At 54.3% G+C, this 8,748-nt stretch overlaps 1 long non-coding RNA gene across 1 annotated transcript; it reads right to left on the bottom strand.

The window, feature by feature from the left end:
• Positions 1 to 1,884: 1,884 nt before the first annotated feature.
• Positions 1,885 to 8,213, bottom strand: LOC125332975. The gene is made up of 3 exons (XR_007206702.1): positions 7,933 to 8,213; positions 7,007 to 7,094; positions 1,885 to 2,247 (listed from the first exon to the last, which is right to left on the bottom strand). It is a non-coding gene; the product is annotated as an uncharacterized LOC125332975 (long non-coding RNA).
• Positions 8,214 to 8,748: the final 535 nt, after the last annotated feature.

The raw sequence follows: 8,748 nt of genomic DNA on the forward strand, positions 1-8,748 counted from the left end.
TGGAGGCACTTGCTCCCGCTCATGAGTGCTTCCATGGAAAGGCAGCTCAGGGCGTTTTCCTGCTGCCCCAGGGCACTCGGCACTGCCCATGACGGCATCTTGGGTTCTGCAGGATCCAGTGAAGCCCAACAGTCCCTGTCAGCTTTAAGGGTTCATGAGCCCTTCCCATGCCTCCGGGAGCCCAGGCTGAGACAGGAGGAAGGGCCAGTGGATGTAAATTATTGGGAGCTCTGCTGGCTCCATTCTGTGGCACACAAACCCCTTGGCTTCCCCCAGCCATAGATGAGCAGCAGCTCCCCCAGCACTGGTTCTGCTCTGCTCATGCTGGGAGAGAAGGAAAGTCTGGGAGGTGTCTGTGCAGAAAAACCTCCATGTCGATGTGTGAGCTGATATATAGATCCAGATATGCGTGTTCATAAAAATGTTCTGCAGAAGCCAATACTGGATCCAGCACAACCTCCAAGTGTTAATCGTAATAAATGGGAAAGGGACATAAATCGAAATAAGTGGGAAATGGCTGTTAATAAAGAGGTGTTGTGCTGCTGGAGGGATGAAAGGTGGTGAGCAGAGCTCCACTCTCCAGCCCCCTCCTCCACCCTTTCCTGAGCCCGCAGCCTCCCAGGGCTGCCCCACTGCTGCTTCTGCAGCTCTTGCAAGGCCCTCATTGCCCAGTTCCCCCCAGGACCCTGCCCCAGGGTGGGTGGATGTGCCCCCAGCCTTCCCTAGGACAGGGCAGTGAGAGGGAGCAGGGCCAAGAGCTGCCAGAGATGGCTGGAACACCTCAGGCTCCCCAAGGACCCTGCTCTTGTGAGCTACAGCCATCACCCCATGGTTCCTAAAGACTCTCCAGGCACTCGTTGAGGATCACTCACCTGGAATTCCCTTGGCTGTCAGGGACCACGGCCCCAGTGCCAGGGGACTGTGCCTCATCCGTCTGGTTAAACTCTGGGAGGGCCTGTGGTGTTTGCTGCTCAACCCACAGTGAGATGGGGAGGGAGTCTGAGCCTTGTTTGAGTCCTGGCCATGCCATGGGGAGAGGGGGCCTGGGGACAGACACCCCATTCCATTGGTAGGGAGTAATTTTAGAACTTCCCCCATTCCCTGCTAATGCAGTGCAACCAGTGCCTTTCCCTTTTTCCCGTTTCAGGTCCATAAAACAGGCGCTGACAGAATTATTTGACAGGCTGGAGGCAGCAGCCTCGGGCTGGCTGGGTGGCCCCATGATGCTGGGCTGTCCTGCCCTGTGTCCCCCATGGCCCCACAATGCCAGACTGTCCTGCCCCATGACCCTCACAGCTCCCACAGCCCTGTAGCTCCCCTGTTGTGGAGCACAAGGAATGGATGCCTTGCTCTGCGATAGAGGAACGTGTGATTTTATCACCCTTCACAGCATTTTGCCCTGGCAGCTTGTCACCAGCCAGGCTGCTAAAATTCCCTGGAAAGAGGAGGGATTCGTGGCACATTACCGTTTATAGGATGGTGCTTTAACCCCAAGGCCACCCCAGCCCCATGCAGTCGCTCACTCATGTCTGGGCTGTCCTCAGGCTCTGCCACATCCTTCTGCTTGGGAAAGGGACGAGGAGGGGGATGGAGCCAGGGAAGGGGAACTTTTGACCACCTGTGCCACAGCTCACTGGTGCCAAGTGCCAGCAGGAGCCGGGTGTCCGTCCTACCCCTTCCCCAGACTTTTTGGGGGAGCAAGAACAGGGCATGGAGGGTGGGAGCTGCAGGGATTGCAGTGCCTTTTCCTGCCTCTTCCCTTACGTCCCCTCCCACCATCAAGGAGGGGCAGCAACAGGGGAGCTCAGTGGAATGGCATCAGAAGGGGAGGGGAACCCTCGGAGATGTTGAAGCAAGTCAGGAATGAGGATGCACTTGTGGAAATCCAGTGTGTCGCTTCGTATGTTTGACCACACCAATTCCCAATAAAAGAAAACCCAAGCTCATTACACAGAAACATCAAACCAGCCAAGATAATTATCTCTAATTAGTGCTAATTTAAAAGCGAGGTCTGTTCTAGAGCTGAATTGTTGCATATTTCATTAGTTCATTAGATGCTGAGCAGACAATGCAGATAAGAGGATCAGTTCACTGGGATGATATAAATTTCATCCTCCCTTCACTGCAAAGAGCTTGGGGGTCCGTGTTCACAGCACACACCATGTGCTGGGCCACCGAGCCCAGACAGCCCCCCCGGATCACTCTGTGCTTCATCCTCTGGGGAGGGTTCGTGGAACGCTGCGTTAACTGCAGAAATTAAAAAGAGAGTCAGAGAGAAACAAGCAGTTTGTCAGTCAATGTTGTCATCTCACTGTCTCCACCAATATCAATCAAATCATTCTGGGTCTCCTTCAGTGCCTGGGTGGGGAGGAAAATTGTTGGGCCCTTCAGATTCACCCTTGGGAAAAGGAGAAGCCTCCAAAGTGGGGAGCGGGTTCCAGTGAGGATGTGTCTTGGGCTGTCCCATGCTCCCACAGGCAGCAGAGAGGGGGCAGAGTGGTATCCTAGGGTGAAGTATGCCCCATGTCACCTTCAGTGAACTGTCACCCCCTTTTCCATCTCTCCTCCATCCCCTTTTCTCTCTTCTCCACACCCTTTTCCATCTCTTCTTCACCCCTTTTCCACCTCTTCTCTGCCTCCTTTTCCATTTCTTCTCCATCCCCTCTCCTCTCTCCTCCATCCCACAGAACAGTGGAGGTTCCAGTGCAGCAGAGCTGTGCATCCTCTGGTGTCATAGCCATGAATTCCAGCTGTCCCCTGAAGAGCCTCTGGAGGAGCCAGTGCCGAGATGCGTCTGCCCTTTCCAGCTCCAGCACCCTCATCCCCAGCTCAGCTCCCATCCCTGACCCTTTTCCCTCCTGCCACAGCCCTGTCTGGCCCCGGGAAGCCACTACTGATGAGATGAAGAGCAAAACTGGGCACTTGAGTGGTGATGTGTGAGCAGGAATAAAGGATTTGGCTTTCAGATGCACTCCAAGATTGCAGAAAAGTAACCCTTCTGTGGGTGGAAACAGGAAAACAGCCCCTCTCTGCACACTGCAGGGTTTTAGTCAGATTAACCCGAATTTGTGCCTCTTTCAGCTGTAACTGCCAGTGGGGCCTGGGCCTGGCTCAGAGCAAGATTTTGTCAAGTGAAAGGCAGGAGAAGTTTTAATCCTGGAGAAGTTCCTGAGCACAATCCCGGTAATTGAGGGAAGTTTCTGCAGGTGTTTGAAGCTATAATTAATCTCTGAGAAAGAGAGGAGAGCTTCGAGTCCTTTGAAGGAGCAAACCTGGGAGCTTTAGAGCATTTCAGAAGGGAAAATTGAACAGGGATGAGCTATGCAAAGCGAAGAAGAGTTACAGATGTCAGCTTTGGGAAATGAGAAGCTGGGCTGGGGGGGGACAGTGGAAACCCCCTCCCAGGACCTGGGGTGAGGGAGCCCAGAGCAGGAGTGCAGGAGGGGAAGGGGTTGTAATGAGGGCAACTGGATCACTCCAAAGTACCTGTGATCAGCACATTCCAGGCATCGGAGCCAAAGCCCAGACCTGCTTAGTGAGGTTCCTGATGCCGAAATGCTGCTTGTTTTCCAAAGGGCTGCTGGAGAGGCTGGAGATGGCCAGGGGAGTGCACACACGGCAGTGACAGGAGAGAGCAGGGTGTCAGTGGGAGCAGCAGCAAAGAGCCCGGGTACAGCACCCGGCAGGATCAATTAGTTAATGGCTGCTTCTCCAGACAGGGAATGGTGATTTAATGAACGCAAAACTGATTTACTGATTACTCAGGAAGCTCGCCTTGCTAAGGAGACAGCTCATTCCTGCCTGGTCCCTGCTCTCCCTCACTGCCAGCTGGGCCAAAGGGCAGGAATCTGGGGAGCAGGAGCTCAGGGAACTGGCACAGGAACAGGCTTGCTCATGTCTGAGCATCCTCTGAGCCCCATTTCCACAACACCATCCTGAAATCTGCCTTGTTTCTTCTGCTTTAACCATGTGTATTCCGAGGATGGAGTTGGAGATGCTGCATTCTGAGAAGTCACCACTGGTGAGGAGGTGCTGATGTTTGGGTTCATCTCTGAGATCTTGGGGAGGTTCTTTCCACAGAACCACTCTCCCAAACCATTCTCCAGCAGCATCTCCTGGCCTCACCTGCTCCAGATTCAGGAGAGCTTGAGGTGGGTCTGGGAAGTGACCACACAACCTCCTGGCCAGGTGAGGTTGTCTGTGGTGCACATATTAGTGAGACCTCTCCCTGACCATCCTCCCACTGGTGGGTTCCTGCTGCCTCCACAGAACACAGTCCTGCCCAGTGGCCCAGGCAGCAAAGCTCAGGTTGTAGAGCCCTGGGCATAATGTTTGTAGGCCTAATACAAAAAACAACCTCAGAGTAGTTCAAAATGCGGGTCTGGTTGGTGCTGTGCCCTACCTGCAGACCCCCCAGCTCTGGGTCTCCCTGGCCCCCTTGGTCTTCCTCTCCCCCAGGGAATGGTGCAGGCCCCTCTGTTATTCCTCACTGTGTCTCCTCAACTGCCTCCAGAAGGAATGTTTGGATTTCATGCTCAATATCCTGGATGCAAGCCGAACATCAAAACCTCAGCAGGGTGCCTGGGAGCATCTGAGGGAGAATATCAGAGGAGTCTGTTTCTACAAAGGAAAAGAAACCAACAAAGCCTCTGTTTGGGGATGTTTTTTTCATCCTCGGCTGTACATACAAATAATAACTTTAGACATGGGGGTTTTTATTATTATCACCCTTCCTGATATCAATCTCTCTTTTTCATTATAATAAATATTGATTTGTGCTGTTAGAAAATGACTTTTCCAATCAGCTGCTGATCTTCCCGCAGGCACAGCGATGGGGATGAGGACAGTGGGATCATCATTCCAGGAGCAAACATCCTGCTTGTGCCCCCTTCCCTGCCAGCAGCACCAGGGGGTGCAGCTGAGGGGCAAAGGGGACCATGAGTGACGTTTGGGCTCCTCTGGACGGAGGCAGCTGTGACCTGCTGTGGTGGGGGATGGCTGAAACAGCCGCCCAAAATCCCACTTCTCCCTTCTCTCTCCTGCCACAAGGCAGGACAAACACCTTCATAAACCACTAATGACAGCTTTTCTTGTCAGTGAACATTTTCTTACTCCCAGGTATCTTCAGGGCTCTGGCCTCATTCCTCTGCTGTGTCTGTATCATTCCCAGCACAGCTCTGGGGCCACATTAATTCTCTTCTACGTGGAATTTGTTTTGTGCCTGCAGAAATGTGCTTGGGTTGGTGCAAGAACTGAAATAAAAATAGCTGCTTTCCCCAGAAGAGCTCTCTGGTTATCCAAGATGGATCAAACCCTGGAGCAAAGGGAAAGGTAACACCAGGGGCTGGATTGCAGAGTCAGCCCTCCCTGAGCATCCCAGTTCAGCTGTAACTCAGGATGGATTTAGAAATAGGGACAGCTGGGGGAGCTGGGGAAAGAGCATTGCTTGGGAAGAAAGCACCAGGCAGCTGAGAGGAGGAGGAGGAGGAAGAGCAGGAGGGGATGAAGGCAGTTGGAGCAGGGTATCACTGAGCACTGGCCTTGATCTGCATACAGGAGGAACCTGTGCCCTGCTCCACTGGGACAGCCATGGCCTTGTAAATGCCAAGAATCATTTACAAAAGGTTGGAAAAGCCCATGGAGTCCAACTGTTCCCCAGCGCTGCCAAAGCCACCAGTAACCCGTGTCCCCAAGAGCCACATGTGGCTGTTAGATCCCTTCAGGGATGGGGACTCCACCACTGCCCTTGGACCCTGTGCCAGGGCTGGAACACTCTTTCCATGAAGGAAGTGTTCCTAATATCCAACTAAACCTCTCCTGGCTCAACTTGAGGCCATTCCCAGCACCACACACCCACAGAGCTGGTGGGACACTGCAGATGAGGCCCCTGTCACCAGGAGGGGGGACAGGAGAGTCCAGCCCCCTGTCTGCCAGGCCAGGCCCTGGCTGGGATGTGAGTGGGAAAATGCAATTTTCCAGCCCAGCAAACCCTGCACCACCTTTGCCGGAGGCTGGGGAGGAGGGAGAGCGAGGAGGGGGTTTGGCAGCCCAAAGATTTCCAGTCTCTGCTTGGCAGAGAACAGGCTTTGCCCTCGGATGTCAGAGCTCCCAGCCTGAACCATGAGTGCAGCCAAAATCATTTTCATGAGATATCAACAGGATCTACAGGAATAAAGGATAACAGTGTTTGCTTCTAATCCAGGGAGCCCGTTTGAGAGTGGAGCCTCGGCTTGGAGCACCTGCCAGCCCTGGAGCAAACCACAGGCAATTTCTGCTGGAGAACAAACCCACAACCTTCTTGTTTCACACCCTCTCTGTGCCCTCAGGCCCTCCCAAGCTACGCCTGAGCCTGGGGGGCCACGGAGAGGGAGGGAAAACAATCGTGTTGCATTTTAAGAAGTGATTTTTATCAGAAAGCTGCTATTTATCAGTTTTATTAAAGTGCCATCTCCCAGACTCTGGGGTCATGAGTTAATCTCAGCTTTCATTAACTAAAAACACACGTTTCTCACAGTGGGAGCTGAGAAGTTGGCTGAAGTGAGGAGAACCTGGCAATGATTTCTGCTTCCCAGGACCCTGTTTGGGGGGAAAGTTGCTCTGGAGGCTTTGCAGCTGATGGAACAGTGTTGGGCAATCATCTGGAGCTCCCAAAAAAGCTTTTGGGTGCTGTGCCAGGTGCTGGTGCCTGCCTGTCCTGCAGCACCCAAAGGGACATCACCCTGTCCCCTGGCCCAGGGCAGTGCCAGCCCTTGGTGGCTCCAGGTGAGTTCCCAGAGCCTGGGCAGAGCCATGCAGCTCCGAACAGATCCACTGGAGAAGTTTTTGCCCCGCCAGGAACCCTCTGCCCATGCGGCATCGCGGCGGAAAGGCGGCCCCATGCCAGGGCCCCATCCCCGGCTCCCCGCCGGGCGGGAGCAGGATTTGCAGGCTGCTGACACGGACATCCTGCGTGGGCGAAGGAGGCTCTGCCGCGGAGCAGAGCCCTCCAGCAGCCGCTTTCACTCACAGATTTATTGGTGCTGCGAGGAAAACGAAACCATGTGGAGCCGCTGTGCAGAGCCGGGAAAGGAGCTCGTGGAGCAGACGGAAATTTCCTGAAAGGTGAATATGGCAGAGCATTAAAAGACAAATAAATACAAAAGCTTTGCTTTATTCCTCTGTCTCAGCTGTGCTCCAGCTTGCCCTAAAGCCCAGGGAATAGAGGAGCCCAAGACTTTACGGTGGATAAAAGGCCAGACCAGAGCTCCCTGTACCCCAAACACCCCAGTGTCCCCCAGTGCCCACAGCCAGAGGCACATCCCATAAGGGGCATTGATAGGGCAGCCTGACCAGGTGGGATACCCCTACCCAGCCCCAGGGAGTCTGGGGTTGCTTTAGGAATGGCGGGGGGAAGGTTTATCTCCCCAATATTTCTCTCCTGTTGCCCGCCTGGCAGCAGCCGGAATCTTCCTGGTGTATGCAGAGCACGGCTATTCCTGAGCACTGCCATGGGGTTTATCTCCAAGGTGTTCTCTCCTGGAAGTCATTGGGAAGCCAAATCTCCCCTCCCTGCAGCAAATCAGGAATGCTTGGCCAAAGATCCCTGGTCCTTCAGAGCCCCCGCCACTGCCAGGAAGGTGGGCATGTCCTGGCCCAGGCCCCTGGCCCTGGCACAGGGTGAGCTGCCCCGTGGTTCCCGTGCAGGGACGGTGTTTTTCCTGCACGTATCTCTCCCTGCTCCCATCCCCGCTCTCCAGCCTCTCCCCTGCCTGCCACATTGAGCCCAGATGTCTCCTTTAAAGGGGAACAGCAAAGTTTTGTTTAAAATAACACTATTTAAAAAAAAATACAGCCCTTCCAAGATGGCCAGCAATTAATCAACTCTCCATGCAAGCTCTGAACTTGCACACACATCTGAAAGCAAAGCCCGTGGAGCTGAGCTGCTCCGCTCACCTGCCAGTCCCCACCCTGGGATTTCGGGTGTCCCCTGCCAGGAGCCGATGGAGCCTCACTGAGCCGGACCTGGTTCCTGGCCCAGGCACAGCTCCAGGAGATGCAGAGGGAGGAGCTCCCCTGCTCCTGCATTCCTTAGGGTCAGAGCTTTAGATGCTTAACTGGGAAAACAGGGAGAGCTGGATGCCCTGCTTGCACGTTCCCCCCGTGCTCCGCTGCAGCAGGAATTTAAGGTGTGAAAAAATGAGAATTGGGTCTTTTTCCCTTATGCATCCCTGTGTCCCTCTCCTGTGTCCCCCCTAAACCAGCCCTGCACAGGCCATGGTGTGGGAGACAGCAGAGACCGGGTCCTGCAGGGCTGTCCCAGCTCCTCATCCTCATCCTCAAGGGGGAAGGCCCATGGCCCCATCTCAGCCCGGGACGGCTTCCCAAGCCCCAAATCTCTAAACAACTCCCTTCCCCCATGACCTGCTCCCTGTCCCCCCACCCGAGGTTTTCATTTATCAGGAGAATTATTAAAACAGTCATTTCTCAGCTGTCTAATGTTTCAAACCCTGCTCCCATTCATCTGATAAATATTTACAGAGCTTGACATTGTCTTCAGCTCATTCCCTTCTTCAGCAAACAATCCCTTCCCTTCTCCTGGGGCTCACGGAGCAGGACTGCCCACCCCAGCACAGCCAGGCCCATGTGCTCCCTCCTGCTGCTGTCCTCTGGGGAATGAGAGGGGGAATTGCCCACCCCTCCTTTGGAATTGCCTGCTGTCCCTCTGGCACGAGCCGTGGCATGGTGCCAGAGCTGTGGGGGTGCCCGGCT

The sequence above is a fragment of the Corvus hawaiiensis genome, chromosome 14 (assembly GCF_020740725.1).
Source record: "Corvus hawaiiensis isolate bCorHaw1 chromosome 14, bCorHaw1.pri.cur, whole genome shotgun sequence".
NCBI classification, from domain to species: domain Eukaryota; kingdom Metazoa; phylum Chordata; class Aves; order Passeriformes; family Corvidae; genus Corvus; species Corvus hawaiiensis.